The 12,762-nt window shown below is 40.3% G+C and overlaps 1 protein-coding gene across 1 annotated transcript in view; it reads right to left on the bottom strand.

Moving 5' to 3' along the window:
- Man1a1 (mannosidase alpha class 1A member 1) overlaps positions 1 to 12,762 on the bottom strand; it is a 125,194-nt gene that overhangs the window by 39,566 nt on the left and 72,866 nt on the right. The gene's annotated exons all lie outside the window — the stretch shown is intronic.

Consider the following 12,762-nt stretch of genomic DNA (forward strand, 5'->3'; position numbering starts at 1 on the left):
AATTAACCTAACCAAGGAAGTTGAATGCCCTCTACATTGAAGACTACAGTACTCTGAAAAAAAGACTGAAGAGGACATTGGAAAACTAAAAGACGTTCCCTGTTCCTGGAAGGCAGAACCAACATTGTCAAAATGGCCCTACTTCCGAAACAGATATGCAGATTTCATGCAACCCCAATCAAAACACCAATACCATTCCTCAAAGAACTACTGAAAACTATCCTCAGATTTATATGGAACCAGAAGAGACATAGAAGAGCAAAAGGGATCCCGGGCAACAAGAGCAAAGCAGGAGGAGTCATAGCCCTGGACCTCAAGTTATGCTACAAAGCTACAGTGATTAAACAAAACAAAACAATACAGCATGGTTTTGCCACAAAAAGACATTTGGATCAAGGGAATGAAGAGAGGACACAGAAACAATTACAGGTATATCCAGCTACCTGATCTTGGAAAAAGAAAGCAAAAACATACGCTGGAGGAAAGACAGTAGCTTTAGTGCAGTAAATAGTGCTGGGAAAACTGGCTGTCTATGTGCAAAAGACTGAGTGTGGACTCATACCTCTCACCAGCCCTAAACTAAAATAAAGAATAGATCAAAGATCTAAGTGTTAAAATGGAAACTCTTCTGGAAGATAAAGTAGGTAAAACTCTTGAAGATTTATGTCATGGACAAAGACTTTCTGAACAGAACCCCAATATCAACAATGGGATCACATCAAATTAAAAAGCTTCTGTACTGCAAATGAAAACCAACAGAATGAAACCAACAAAATGAGGAAAAATTTTGGCAGCTATTTCTTGGATAGAGGACTAGTATCTAGAATACATAAAGAAAAAAAAAAAAAAAAAAAAAAAAAAAAAGACTCCCCCAAATAAAAGAGTCAATGGGCAGCTGAAATGAACAGGTATTTTCAGAAGAGGTCCAAATGACAAGTATATGAAATAAATGTTCAAGATCTCTAGCACTTACAGAAATACAAACTAAAACAACACTGAGATTCCATCCTACCTCAGAAAGAATGGCTTTCATCAAGAAATCTGAAGCTTGGCGTGGTGGTGCATGCCTGTAATCCCAGCGCTTGGAAGGCTGAGGCAGGAGGATTGCTGTGAGTTCAAGGACAGCCTAGGCTACATAGTGAGTTTGAGGCCAGCTTGAACTACATAGCAAGACCCTGCCTCAAACAAACAAACAAAAATTCTGAGGAGGCTGGGGGGGGGTGTCTTCTACATTGTTGGTGAGAATGTAAACTAGTACAACTATTATGGAAATGAGTATGGAGATTCCTCAAACAACTGAAACTAGAAATTCCATTCTATCCAATAATTCCCCTGCTAGGTATCTTTTCCACAGAGTTAAAGACACAGTATTCCGATAATACACTTACGTCCATGTTTGTAGCAGCACAATACATATTAATTAGGTCCTGGAAGCCACCTATCTATCCATCAATAGATTAAGAAAATGTGCTCTGTATATAGAATGGAGTATTGCACTGCCAGAGAAGGTGAAATCCGAGCCATAGGTAAGAAAATGGATATACTCTGAGACCAAACATTTTTTTTTTGGTACTGGGGATCGGAACCTTGTGCTTACGAGGCGGGTGGCGGAACCACTGAGCTAAATCCCTGGCCCGAGATCATAAAGTTAAGCAAAATAAATCAGATATATGAGCTTTAAGTGTGGCAAGGTTTCTCTTATACAAGAAATTCAAAATATAAAGAGCAAAAGAAAAGACAGACAGAGGAAGTAGGAGAATCATCTTTTTCAAACAGGAAAGGGAACTAGAGACAGAGGGGAGAAGATACAAAACAGTTAAGGTGTGTTGCGCACACGCAGCAACTCCCCACGAGGAGCACGGTCAAACACTTCAGCCCGCTGTCCAAATGCAGGCGTGTTTCTGTGTGACCTCCATATTGTACGATGACACACAATGCTGACAATCATTTCCTGCTCCATATTCAGCTTGCCCTTACACACCTTCACGTGAACTGTATTTTTTTTTTACAGAGCTCATTTTCACTACAGCATTTCTAGCATGAGGAATGAACTGTAGTGTTGGCTCAAATCAAAAGTTTTATTTGAAGTGTTTATTTCTGGTGGCTGCTCCTACTGTATTTCTAGTAATCATTCCACCCCCACTTCATTATTGTACTGCATAGGAAACCTTCACCAGGCTAAGCTCTCTACAGGTTGACATGTACAAATTCACCTTGAAAAGTTTCCTAGGCGCCACAGCTAAAATCCTGGGCAGTCACGAGAGCCGGACAGCCAAACAGTTCTCCTGCTGCAGGGTCCTCTGCTGCCCCCTTGCCGTACACTAACCTCACCAGGGCTCCATCCAGACTCCCATTATTTCACTCAAAAGGGAAAGGAAATTGGTTGCAGTGATGGTTGCACAACTCCGTGAATCCACTAAACTGGACACGTTAATGGAGTAAATGTGAATTATGTCTCAAGCGGTTTAAAAGGAAAGGGAATGGAAAGAATAAATACAAAATTCACACTAAAATATCTTGTTAGCAGAAACAGAACCCAAAAATGGAATTTAAAAAATTTTTATGCATTATTTACTGAAATAAAAGCCCAAAATTAAATTAAACAAACTAAAACTCCTACTCAGTCTATTGTTTTGGTTATATAATTTTTTAACAACTGTGATTCTTGTTAATGTAAACATAGAATGTGAAAACACTTTATTAAAAAGGATACATCAGGGGTGATTTATAAAACCAGTCAAGTAATTCTTTCAGCAAGATAAAACAACCACAAAAAACAAAACCCAACAATAGTTAACCTCATAATAAATTAAAATCATCCAAGGAAAGGGAAGTAAATACTCTTAAGGTTAATAGGTGGCACTTGGACCTGCCATTTCTACTGCAGGGAGATTTGGTGAATGTACTAAAAATAGCAACAATATCCACACTCACTAAATTACTACTTACATTCCAAAAACTGGCCATAGAAAATTTGTTATGATTTTAGCCCCAAATGTAAATACTTATATCCTCCAGTATAAATACACACCATGTACATTATAGTACTATTTAAACTATTGTAAGACTCAGTTTCGATATCTAACAGGAGACAGGTTAAAAAATTATAGCCCACCTAGAAGATCTAAAATTATATACCTATTAAAAAACCATCTTATTAGGGCCATGGATTTAGCTCAGTGGTTTCGCTGCCTGCTTCACAAGCTCAAGGACTGGAGCTCGATCCTTGGTACAAAAAAAAAAAAAAAAAAAAAAAAAATTTTTTTTAAAAAAAAAAAAAAAAAAAAAAAAAAAAAAAAAAACGAACAAAACAAAAAAAACATCTTATTTAAACATTTAAAAGCTTGGGAAATTCTTGATATATATATTTTAAAACATAGAGACTTCTGGTCTCCAGGAAGGGAGAAACCAATTGGAAGATACAATAAATAGGAATTATGGAATCTGGACATTATATATATTTTATATTATTTTATACCTAAACATAAGTGTACGTTTAAATACATATATATTTAAACACCCAACAATTTAATGGCACTAGAAAGTGGCACAAAGCAGGCATGAACAGAAAGAGCATCACAGCTGATGAAAGACAACTGCACTGAGTGAGAATCTCAGTTAAGAAGTTTTTTTGCCTGATCTCGCAAGACTGCGGTTTTACTGGAAGATCACACAGGGCAGAGTGGGGCCAAAGGCCTGCAGAATCACTGAGCATTTACAGAGGAGACAAGTGAGCCACGGAGGGGGTGGGACCAAAAGCCTGAGTGCGATCTCTGCCCAATCTCCGGGTCGACACTAAGAGAGACATGCAGATGGCAGACACTGGGTCGCCAGGCAAACACAGCTCACAGGAGCCAGAACGACGTTCACCTGAGAAAGAGGACTGCACCAGCGGAGAGCAGGAGGGGGTTTGTCACAGCAAGCACTCCTGAGACATGAGGCGGAAAGCTAATCCTGACCAGTCTGAAACATCCAGGATAGAGTTTTGTAGTGCCCAAATCCTCAACAGAAGGCTAAATTGCACAGGTACAGTGAGGATTCCTGGGAGGGCAGGTTAAGAATCAACAGGAGCTGGAAGCAGAGAGAACTGAGCAGAGGTGTCTGCAAGAAGACAGTTTGTGGTTGGGATCCAAGAGTGTTAACTGTGCTGGACAGCTACAAGGCAATCCCCAGCACAAAGTCAGAGCTGCTAATGTTTATAATGTCCAATTTTTAATAAAAAATTACTAGACAAAGAAACACGAAAATTGTAAAACAAAATATAGAAATGGGAAGAAAAATAGTTAAAACTGAAAATAGCAATAAAAATGATTGTTTATTAAGCTTTTTCTCACTGTTATCCAGATAAACAAAGTTTTAAAGGCCTAGGGGATAAAGTTTAGGGGTCAAATAAAAGTATAATGAGTCTAAGAAAGAGAAGAGGAAAAAGAGGTATAAAATATCTAAAGACAAAACATCTAAAAACTCCCTAATGTTGTGGAAAATAAGTTATTTGATAATTTAAAAAAACCCAGCAAACTCAAGGATAAACATAAAGAAAACCACACCTAGCGCATATACATAAACCAGAGCCAAATTGTGATAGTCAAAGATAATGAGAATATCTTGACAGTAGGCAGAAAATGAGAAAAATGCTACACACAAGGAAATAATGGTGAGATTAATGGCTGACTTCTCATTAAAATCAAGGCAGGCCACAAGACACAGAAAGGGTGTCTTTCAAATAATTAAAAAATCTGAAAGCCAATAATTCAATATCTGATGAAACTTTCCTCTGAATGTGAAACGGAAGTAACTATTTTCAGATGGGCTAAAAACCGAGCTCACTGGTGATCAGCAGACCCGCAATAAAATATGAGAGGAATGTAGTAGTCAGACTGCTGAGAGTAACCGCACAGGACAAGCAGATCCAGAGGAGCGAAGTAAGGGCACCGGGAATGGTGCATTATGTGTGGAAATGCAGACTGTCCATCTCTCTACTTTCCCTTCCAAAAGAAAGGTTAAAAAGAACCATCTGCCAGAGAGACGATATTATCTCTATGAAGACTATAGTCCTTAGAGTAACTAACAAAAAAATGCGAAGACATGGAGCTAACACGTCAAAAGAGGAATCAAAACAATACTAAGAAAACACTGACACACACACTCTCTCTCTCCCCACAGAGGAGAGAAAATGGACAGGGCTGCAGCAGGAGCTTCCTCTCCCCACCAGGTCCCGAGCCAGCCATGGGTGGTGAGGGTCAAGTGGAAGGGGATGTGATCTTTGGAATGGCCCCCAGCCAGCCAGCCAGCCAGCCACATCTTTGCTCTGGAAGGAAGCATTTTCACTCTGGGGTCAGATGAAAGGGAGTGGATGACTGCAAAGGGCTACTCAGGAGCTCCGTGGGCGATGAAAGGCTGCACATTTCAGTGGAGGTGGCAGTTACACAAGTATTTGTGTTTTTGTTTTTTTAGTTTATTGGTACCTTTTAGGTATACAGTACAGTTACGTTCATCATTGGGATCTTGTACCTTTACGTGACAGGTCTTGGTTCTCATTTTTTCCCCTTGTCCCTGCCCTCCCTTCACCCCTTCCTCTCCTCCCCATTTACAGACATTTTATTTCCATTTTTTCATTTTCTCCTATTCTTTTTTCTTTCTCTTATTACCTTTCCCCTACCCTTCCCACTTTCCCTACACCTTTAGCCCTTTTCTTCCTATTTCACATTGTCAATTATCTCATTAGGATCTTATGTACCATTATAGAATGTATGTGTTTTTCAAAAGTCACTGAGATTTACACTTCAGACAGGTGCATTCTGCATGCAAATTACACATGAAAAAGACAAGAAAAAAGTTTGATTTCTCAGCTCTTAATTTAACATATTCAACTAAAAGTGAGACAGTGTTGAAATACTTACTTGTGAAAGTGACTGGTTGAGAGACTCTTGTAATATAGTTTTGTAGTAATTACTTATTGATTGTCCACCAACTTATTTATTCCTTGTTAACTTAATTGAGGAAAGTCTTACCTTTAGCTCAAGAACAAAGAATCTGGTTAACTTATTCTAATCTTACTGGCATCTCCATGTTTTCAATGAACCTGACAGCTCTGGTCAATACAAATGATTGTATTCTAAATGTGATACTGTGGTATTGATTTAGGGTTTGCTTTCATAATACACATTCATCATTCTCAAACATCTTTTTATGATTTGTTAAAATCAGGTTTTCTATGGAGAAACTGAGCCATAGATACTTGTCACTGAAATATATGTCATGGATCTGTTATCAGAATACAAAGAGTTCTTGTTATTCAGAGAAAGAGTTCTTCAAGTATACACCTTCAATTTTTTCACAAATTAAACAGCTCAGATTCCTCCAGGAAACTACTTGTTAGAAAAGAACACTCCTAATTTCTTAGCCACAAGGTTATTATATATTGAGAATCCAAATAACCTGAAAAACAAAGTTGCAGGATGTTATGATTTAGATCTAAACTGTCCTGCGAAGGTCTGGTGTTCAGAGGTGGGACTTCTGCAGGGTGACTGGGTTGGGGGAGCTACTCACCAGTGGATACACTGATGATTTGTGGCTGACTGTGCTGTTCACAGGTGGGGCCTGGCTGGAAGAGGGGGGTCACAGGGAATGTTACGAGGAAGGGTATATTTTTGTGTCTGGTGTTCCTCTCTGTTTCCTGGCTTTCCCTCTGCCAGGACATTTCTGCCATGGAGCCAGCCAACCAAGGACTGAACCCTCTGAAACTGAGGGCTAAAGTCTCTCTTCCTTTACACATGGGTATCAGGTATTTGTCCCAGTGATAGCTGACTAATATGAACAGTTTGTACCAGATAAGCACAGTGGCTGCTGTGATTATACCTGACCATATGGTACAGAAGCCCTGGGAATTAGGGATGCAAGGATGTTTCAACATATGTAAATTGATAAATAGAAGCAAGAAGAAAAAAAATCACACGATTGTTTTAGCAGATACAGAAAAAGCCTTTGATTAAAAATCCAACATCCATGCATGATAAAACCCTGAAGAGAACAGGTATAGAAAGACCTTATCACAACCTAAAAAAATCCATTAGAATAGACCTACTGCCAACATCCTATTACATGGGGAAAAGCTGGACAGTTTCCCTCTAAAATCAGGAACAAGACAAAGATGTTCACCGTCACCAGTTCTGTTCAACATAGAACTAGAAACATTAGCCAAAGCAGTAAGTGAAGGGAAAGAAACAAAAGGGACCCGTATAGGGAAGGAAGCGGTCAAATTATTATTATTTGTAGATGACATTATCCTTTACATCAAGACCTGAAAATTCCACCAAAGACTCACAGAAGTGGATAGGAAGAACCCATGTTGTCAAAATGGCCATATTACAAAAACCGATATATAGGTTTATACAATCCCAACCAAAATACCAATAGCATTCCTCACAGAACTAGAAAAAAAAAAGTAATCCTAATATTTACATAAAACCAGAAGAGATATAGAATAGCAAAAGTGTTCCTGGGCAACAGAAGCAAAATAAAATATTGCAGAGATTCCATCTTACACCAGAGAGAACAGCTATCAACAAGAAATAATAATTAAAAATAGCTGGTGAGGTGAGGCTGCAGGGAGAAAAGAATCCTACTACCTTGTTGATGCGAATGTAAACTGGTGCAACTACTAGGGAAAGCAGTATGGAGGTTCCTTGAAAACTAAAACTAGAAATTCCATTTGACGCCCTTCTAGGTATCTTTCCCAAAGAGTTAAAAACATCACACCACAGTGACATATACATACTCATGTTTATAGCAGCACAACACATCCTAGCTCGATCTTGGAAGCAGGCTATATATCCATCAGCAGATGAACGGATAAAGTGATAGAGTACACTTTACCAAGAGAAGGACAGCATTTGTAGGAAAATAGTTGCAGCCTGACACCATAATGTTAACTGAAATCAATCAGAACCACAAGCTTAAATATCACATTAACTTCTCTTATATCAGAAAACAAATAATTTCAAAATATAAAAGACAGATATTAATAAACAGGGAGAGATTCTTTGTAAATGGGAAGGGGATCTAGAGGTGGAAGGATGGGAAATAGCAGAAAGGGAAGGGGATAAATAGAATTAAGATATGCACTACTCCCTAAGATGAATGTGAACATTATGTACTGCAATCATGCATCAACAAAAACATTAAAGGAAAAGAAGCCTTTGGAACTAATTTGAGGAAGGAGTCTGAAAAGTTTGGAGAACTGGGCTGGAGAAACTTAGGATGCTGTAAGCACAGCAGAATGGGTGACACTGGTTACAGCTTAGAAGACACACTGGTGTTAGGAATGCCGATGTTAAAGGCCTAGATCATGGGGTTTCAGTGGTAATTAGAACTCTTCTGGGAAATGGACTAGAGCCCATTTGTGTTACATTCTGGCAAAGAAAATGGCTACATTTTACTCATGTCCTAAGACTTTAAAGGTGGGATTTAAAGGTGGGAGACTAATCTAGTGGAGGAAAACTCAAGGCCACCCAACATTCATGTGGTGGCATGGGTACTGCTGACGAGTTTTAGTCTTATCTACAGTGTGAACTGGAAGCAAAATGCAGAAACCAAGGCTCTGAAAACTTTCAATTTGGCTAGAAAGGAAATGTGTAGATTTTGGGCCAAGGAGAGTGTGGTTACTGAAAAGATGAGCACTGTTAAAAAGCAATGGAAAGAAGTCAAGGGGATGGAGGTGTATCTGTGGTTTTGAACCCAGCACTGGGATAAAAAAGGGAAGTGGAGAAAAACAAAAAAACTCTAAATGCTTTGCACCAGGACAACAGGAAAGGTGGCCAGTGTCTGAGTTATACCACCGGCTCTCCTAGGCCCCAAGGGGAGACTGTGAGGCTTCCTGACCCCACATGGGATGGACCAAATCCCATCACAGGTCTGTCTCCACCTCTATCTGTCCAGCCATCCCCTGCATACTGGATATCTATGTGTTGCACTGGTTTTGTCATCAGAAGCGGGCCTAGAAGAAAATGAAGATAAAGAACAGCAGTAAAGAACAGAGAAGCAGACTGGTGTGAAACATGATGAAAAACAATGAGCGAGGACTCAGAAAACAAGCTCCCGGGATAACCGGAATTAGGGTCTGTGAAGGATATGAGGTTGGTAGTACATGTTCCTGCCTGAGGTGAGAGGAGGGGTGAGAGATGGCTCAGGCAGGACTTCAGGACTCACGCAGTCACTTGGCGCCGTCTCTAAAAGGCTCACGGGAGGACCAGAGCAGCACAGGGATGGGGTCAGGTGGGAGGGGACCGGAAGGCCTCCTGGCTGCATGGAAGAAATGAGGGCTGCACAGAGAAGCTCCCGCCCTGGGCAGGCAGGCAGGGAGGTGCTCCCAAACACGAATTCTGATTGCAGCACCGCAAAGATGGGAAGGAAGGGATGAATGTGCAGGTGTCACAAAGAGGGTGTGGAGGAAAGAAGACGGTGTAAGGACAGACATCCAAAAGAGCTTGGCTTCTTTATTCCAGAAGAGAAGACGACAGGAGGAGGTATGCGGTCCTGGCTTTGCATCACAGGGAAACGCTTCCCCAGGTTGAAGTCTGCACGGGGAGGCACTGTGAGGCTCCTTTGCTTTCAGCGGCACAGTGAGAGTGGTCGAAAGCGGCCTGCACAGACAGCAAGCCTATCACAGTGAAGTTCAGTCAGGAGGCCGCAGAGTTCGGCCAGAGCCATGGAAAATCCCGAGTTGCTCAATGATGAACAGAGCACAAACAGATCAACCGTCGTAGCCCACGGTTTTGGTGACATGCAAGATCATTACCGCACCCCTGGCTCCCCACAGGTATGGGGAAGTCTAAAAGCATGAACTATTTCTATTTGTTTCAACAGTTCCAGATTTGTACATTTATGTCTGCATCAGATTAGATGAAATCATATTAACAAGATGTTAAAAATGCACATGTGTTTGGAAGTCCCTTGAGAGCTGCAGAGTCAGGGAAATGTAAGGCACGGTTACCAGCTTTTCAGGACCCTGCAGCCCATGATTTTTCCTGGCTGCTCCCCTCAGCACCCTTCCTTTAGGACCAACACGGTCTCATTTCTTTCCATGACTCTGATCACAGAACTCATTCAGTTGCAACTACAAATGTGGAATGAATTCTGCGAACTGAATTGCGCAGAGAATTAAGTTCATGAACTGAGGTGCCACTGTACCAGGAGCCTAGTTTTTACCACCTCAGAAAAACTTCAAAGGCAAATTTATATTTCTTACTAATTATTTTACGTGCAAATTACAGACTATAAATTCCATCTTTTGAAACTTAAGGTAATCACTAGTCTCTTGCTTACAGGACTCAGAAACACAGCTTAGCAAAGTCTGCAGTACCTGAATCTCTTTACATCTAGCAAAAATTCTGTATAGCAGCACCAGGCATGTAGTTCATTTCACTGCCCACCGAACCCACGTTCCAGGGCCATGTGTGCAATACTGTGCAAAAGCGGCTTCATTCTGAAACCACCTAAGACCAGGTCTTACTGATCAATGACCTGCAGTGAGGAGAATTAATACAAATAAAACAGAGCGTGCCACATTATACGGCTTTGGAATATTTACACCTACTTAAAGGAATTTAGAACTTTCCTCTAAGTCAATTTAAAATTACATGCTCAAGAGTAATCTAAAGCAGAACATAGTCCACTTCGTCCAGTGAGGCAATCTGCCCACTACAAACTGCCGGCCAACAAGAAACTGGTTGGCTATACAGGCTGGGTATTTACCGTTTATGGCAGTAGCCAAACACAAGACTCTTACCTTGGGTGCAAGAAGAAATTATCAAAACTGTGATTTCTAAATTTTTATCCAAAAGTAGGGAAAAGCTTTATTAGATCAAATATTAACATCTGCGCTGTGAAGGGTCAGCCACTGTGAGAAGCTGGCGGCAAGGCCATCAGATGTACTACGGCCATTGGTGAATTCTGATGTGATGTAGCTTACAAGTGATTCCGAAACCTTTGCATGATAGAAAAATCACCAAACTGCGATGCTTGGTGCAGAGTGGACAGGGACTGTGACAATACTTTGCATCTCAAAGGGAGATTTCTGATTGTCCTCAAAGTATTTCATCAACAGCAGTCATTTCACAAAAAAGAAGTGTCCCGGGGTCCGCTCAGATTCCCTGCGACACGTGGCTGTCAATGAGTGTGTTATCAACCAGGTCAATTGCAAAGAAAAGAAAAAGTAAGAGAACAACACGCTCCATCCACCACCAGGACAAAGGTGACAATTTAACGGGTGTAAAACAAACCTGCATTCAGAAAGAACTCCTTCCAGGGAAATAACACTTCGAAATTGGATGCTTATGACAATATTTGTGAAAGCGGCTCATCTTTAAACTCATACTTTATTAAACTTAAAAATGAGTTTTTTACCCTGCTTAAAAATCTTCCAAAGGAAGTAGTTCAGGGGTTTCTGAATTCCTTTTTGAAAACTGTTTTTGTGTGTGTCTATACATACTACATATGAGATGTGCACTTTATATGTTTAAAATTATAATAACATCTGTATATTATATACATAATTTACATATATATATTTGTAGTTGAAACAGGCAATACGTATTCAAATTTTAAACATATATTACAGCACAAGATGCATTTCCATGACTCCCCCTTGAAACGCCTCCCTTGCTTCAAACACACGTCCCATTGTCTGGTCACTTTCTGGCGCAGTTCTGCACGTCCTCTTTTCTGAGTCTTCAGTTGCACAGCTATGGCTGCCTTAATGTCCCAAATCGATTCAAAATGATTCCGTTTTGGGGCCAGGGATTTACCTTAGCGGTTCGGTGGCCTGCTTCGCAAGCGCAAGGACCCGAGTTCGATCCCCGGTACCAGAAAAAATAATTCCGTTTTGTGTTCAGTTTGAGTTTGGGGAAGTGGCCAGAAGTCACAAGGCGCCAGATCCCACGACCAGGGCGGGTGAGGTTGCACCGTGTGTTTTAGGAGCCGCCTCTGTGTTGCACAGCGCAGAGCAGCATTCCCCAGACTTTTGATTCCACCTCGTAAAGGCACTCCGGAAAGAGGACTTCAGAAACAGACGAGGACGATGGGAAGCGTGTTTGGACAGGGAGGGAGTGTTCTGAGGGTGTTCGCCGCACTGGGTCTCCCACTGCAATCGTTTCCAAAGTGAAACATCTGCCACATTTTCAACCACCCTTGTACATGGTTCATAAAATTGTAACAGTCATTGAACAACTTTCCATCTTTGAACCCAGCACCTTTGCACTCAGTTATATCCTGAGCTTTTTTATTTTTAGCTTTTCATTTTGAGAAAAGGTCTCACTAAGTTGCCCAGTTTGAATTTGTGATCTTCCTGCCTCAGCCTCCCAGAGGCTAGGATTACAGACCTGCACCACCATGCCCTCTGTCCAGGAGATTTTTAAGAAAACTTTGCACAACTATACTGTGGTATTAAAATTATTTTTTAGAAAGTCAGACAATAGTGCACTTTTTTCATCAAAATAACCCTGTGTCTTTTCCACCTGGGACAGAGGCTACTTATCATGTTTTGAAGTAACATCAAACAAAACTTTTGAACTACTCAGTTTAAAACTGGAAATTTTAATGTCTTTTCTAGAAATATATCTCACTGTTTCTCTAAAAATTTTCCTATACTCACAATAATTTATACTTGGTTTTATTTCTTCATAAGATATAATCCTATCCTTTCATAATTTTATTTTTAAAAATTTTAAAATGCATTAATACAGTGGAGTGTGTATATATAATTTA

Source organism: Fukomys damarensis, unplaced genomic scaffold (genome assembly GCF_012274545.1).
Source record: "Fukomys damarensis isolate Sample0158 unplaced genomic scaffold, DMR_v1.0_HiC HiC_scaffold_14, whole genome shotgun sequence".
NCBI classification, from domain to species: Eukaryota; Metazoa; Chordata; class Mammalia; order Rodentia; family Bathyergidae; genus Fukomys; species Fukomys damarensis.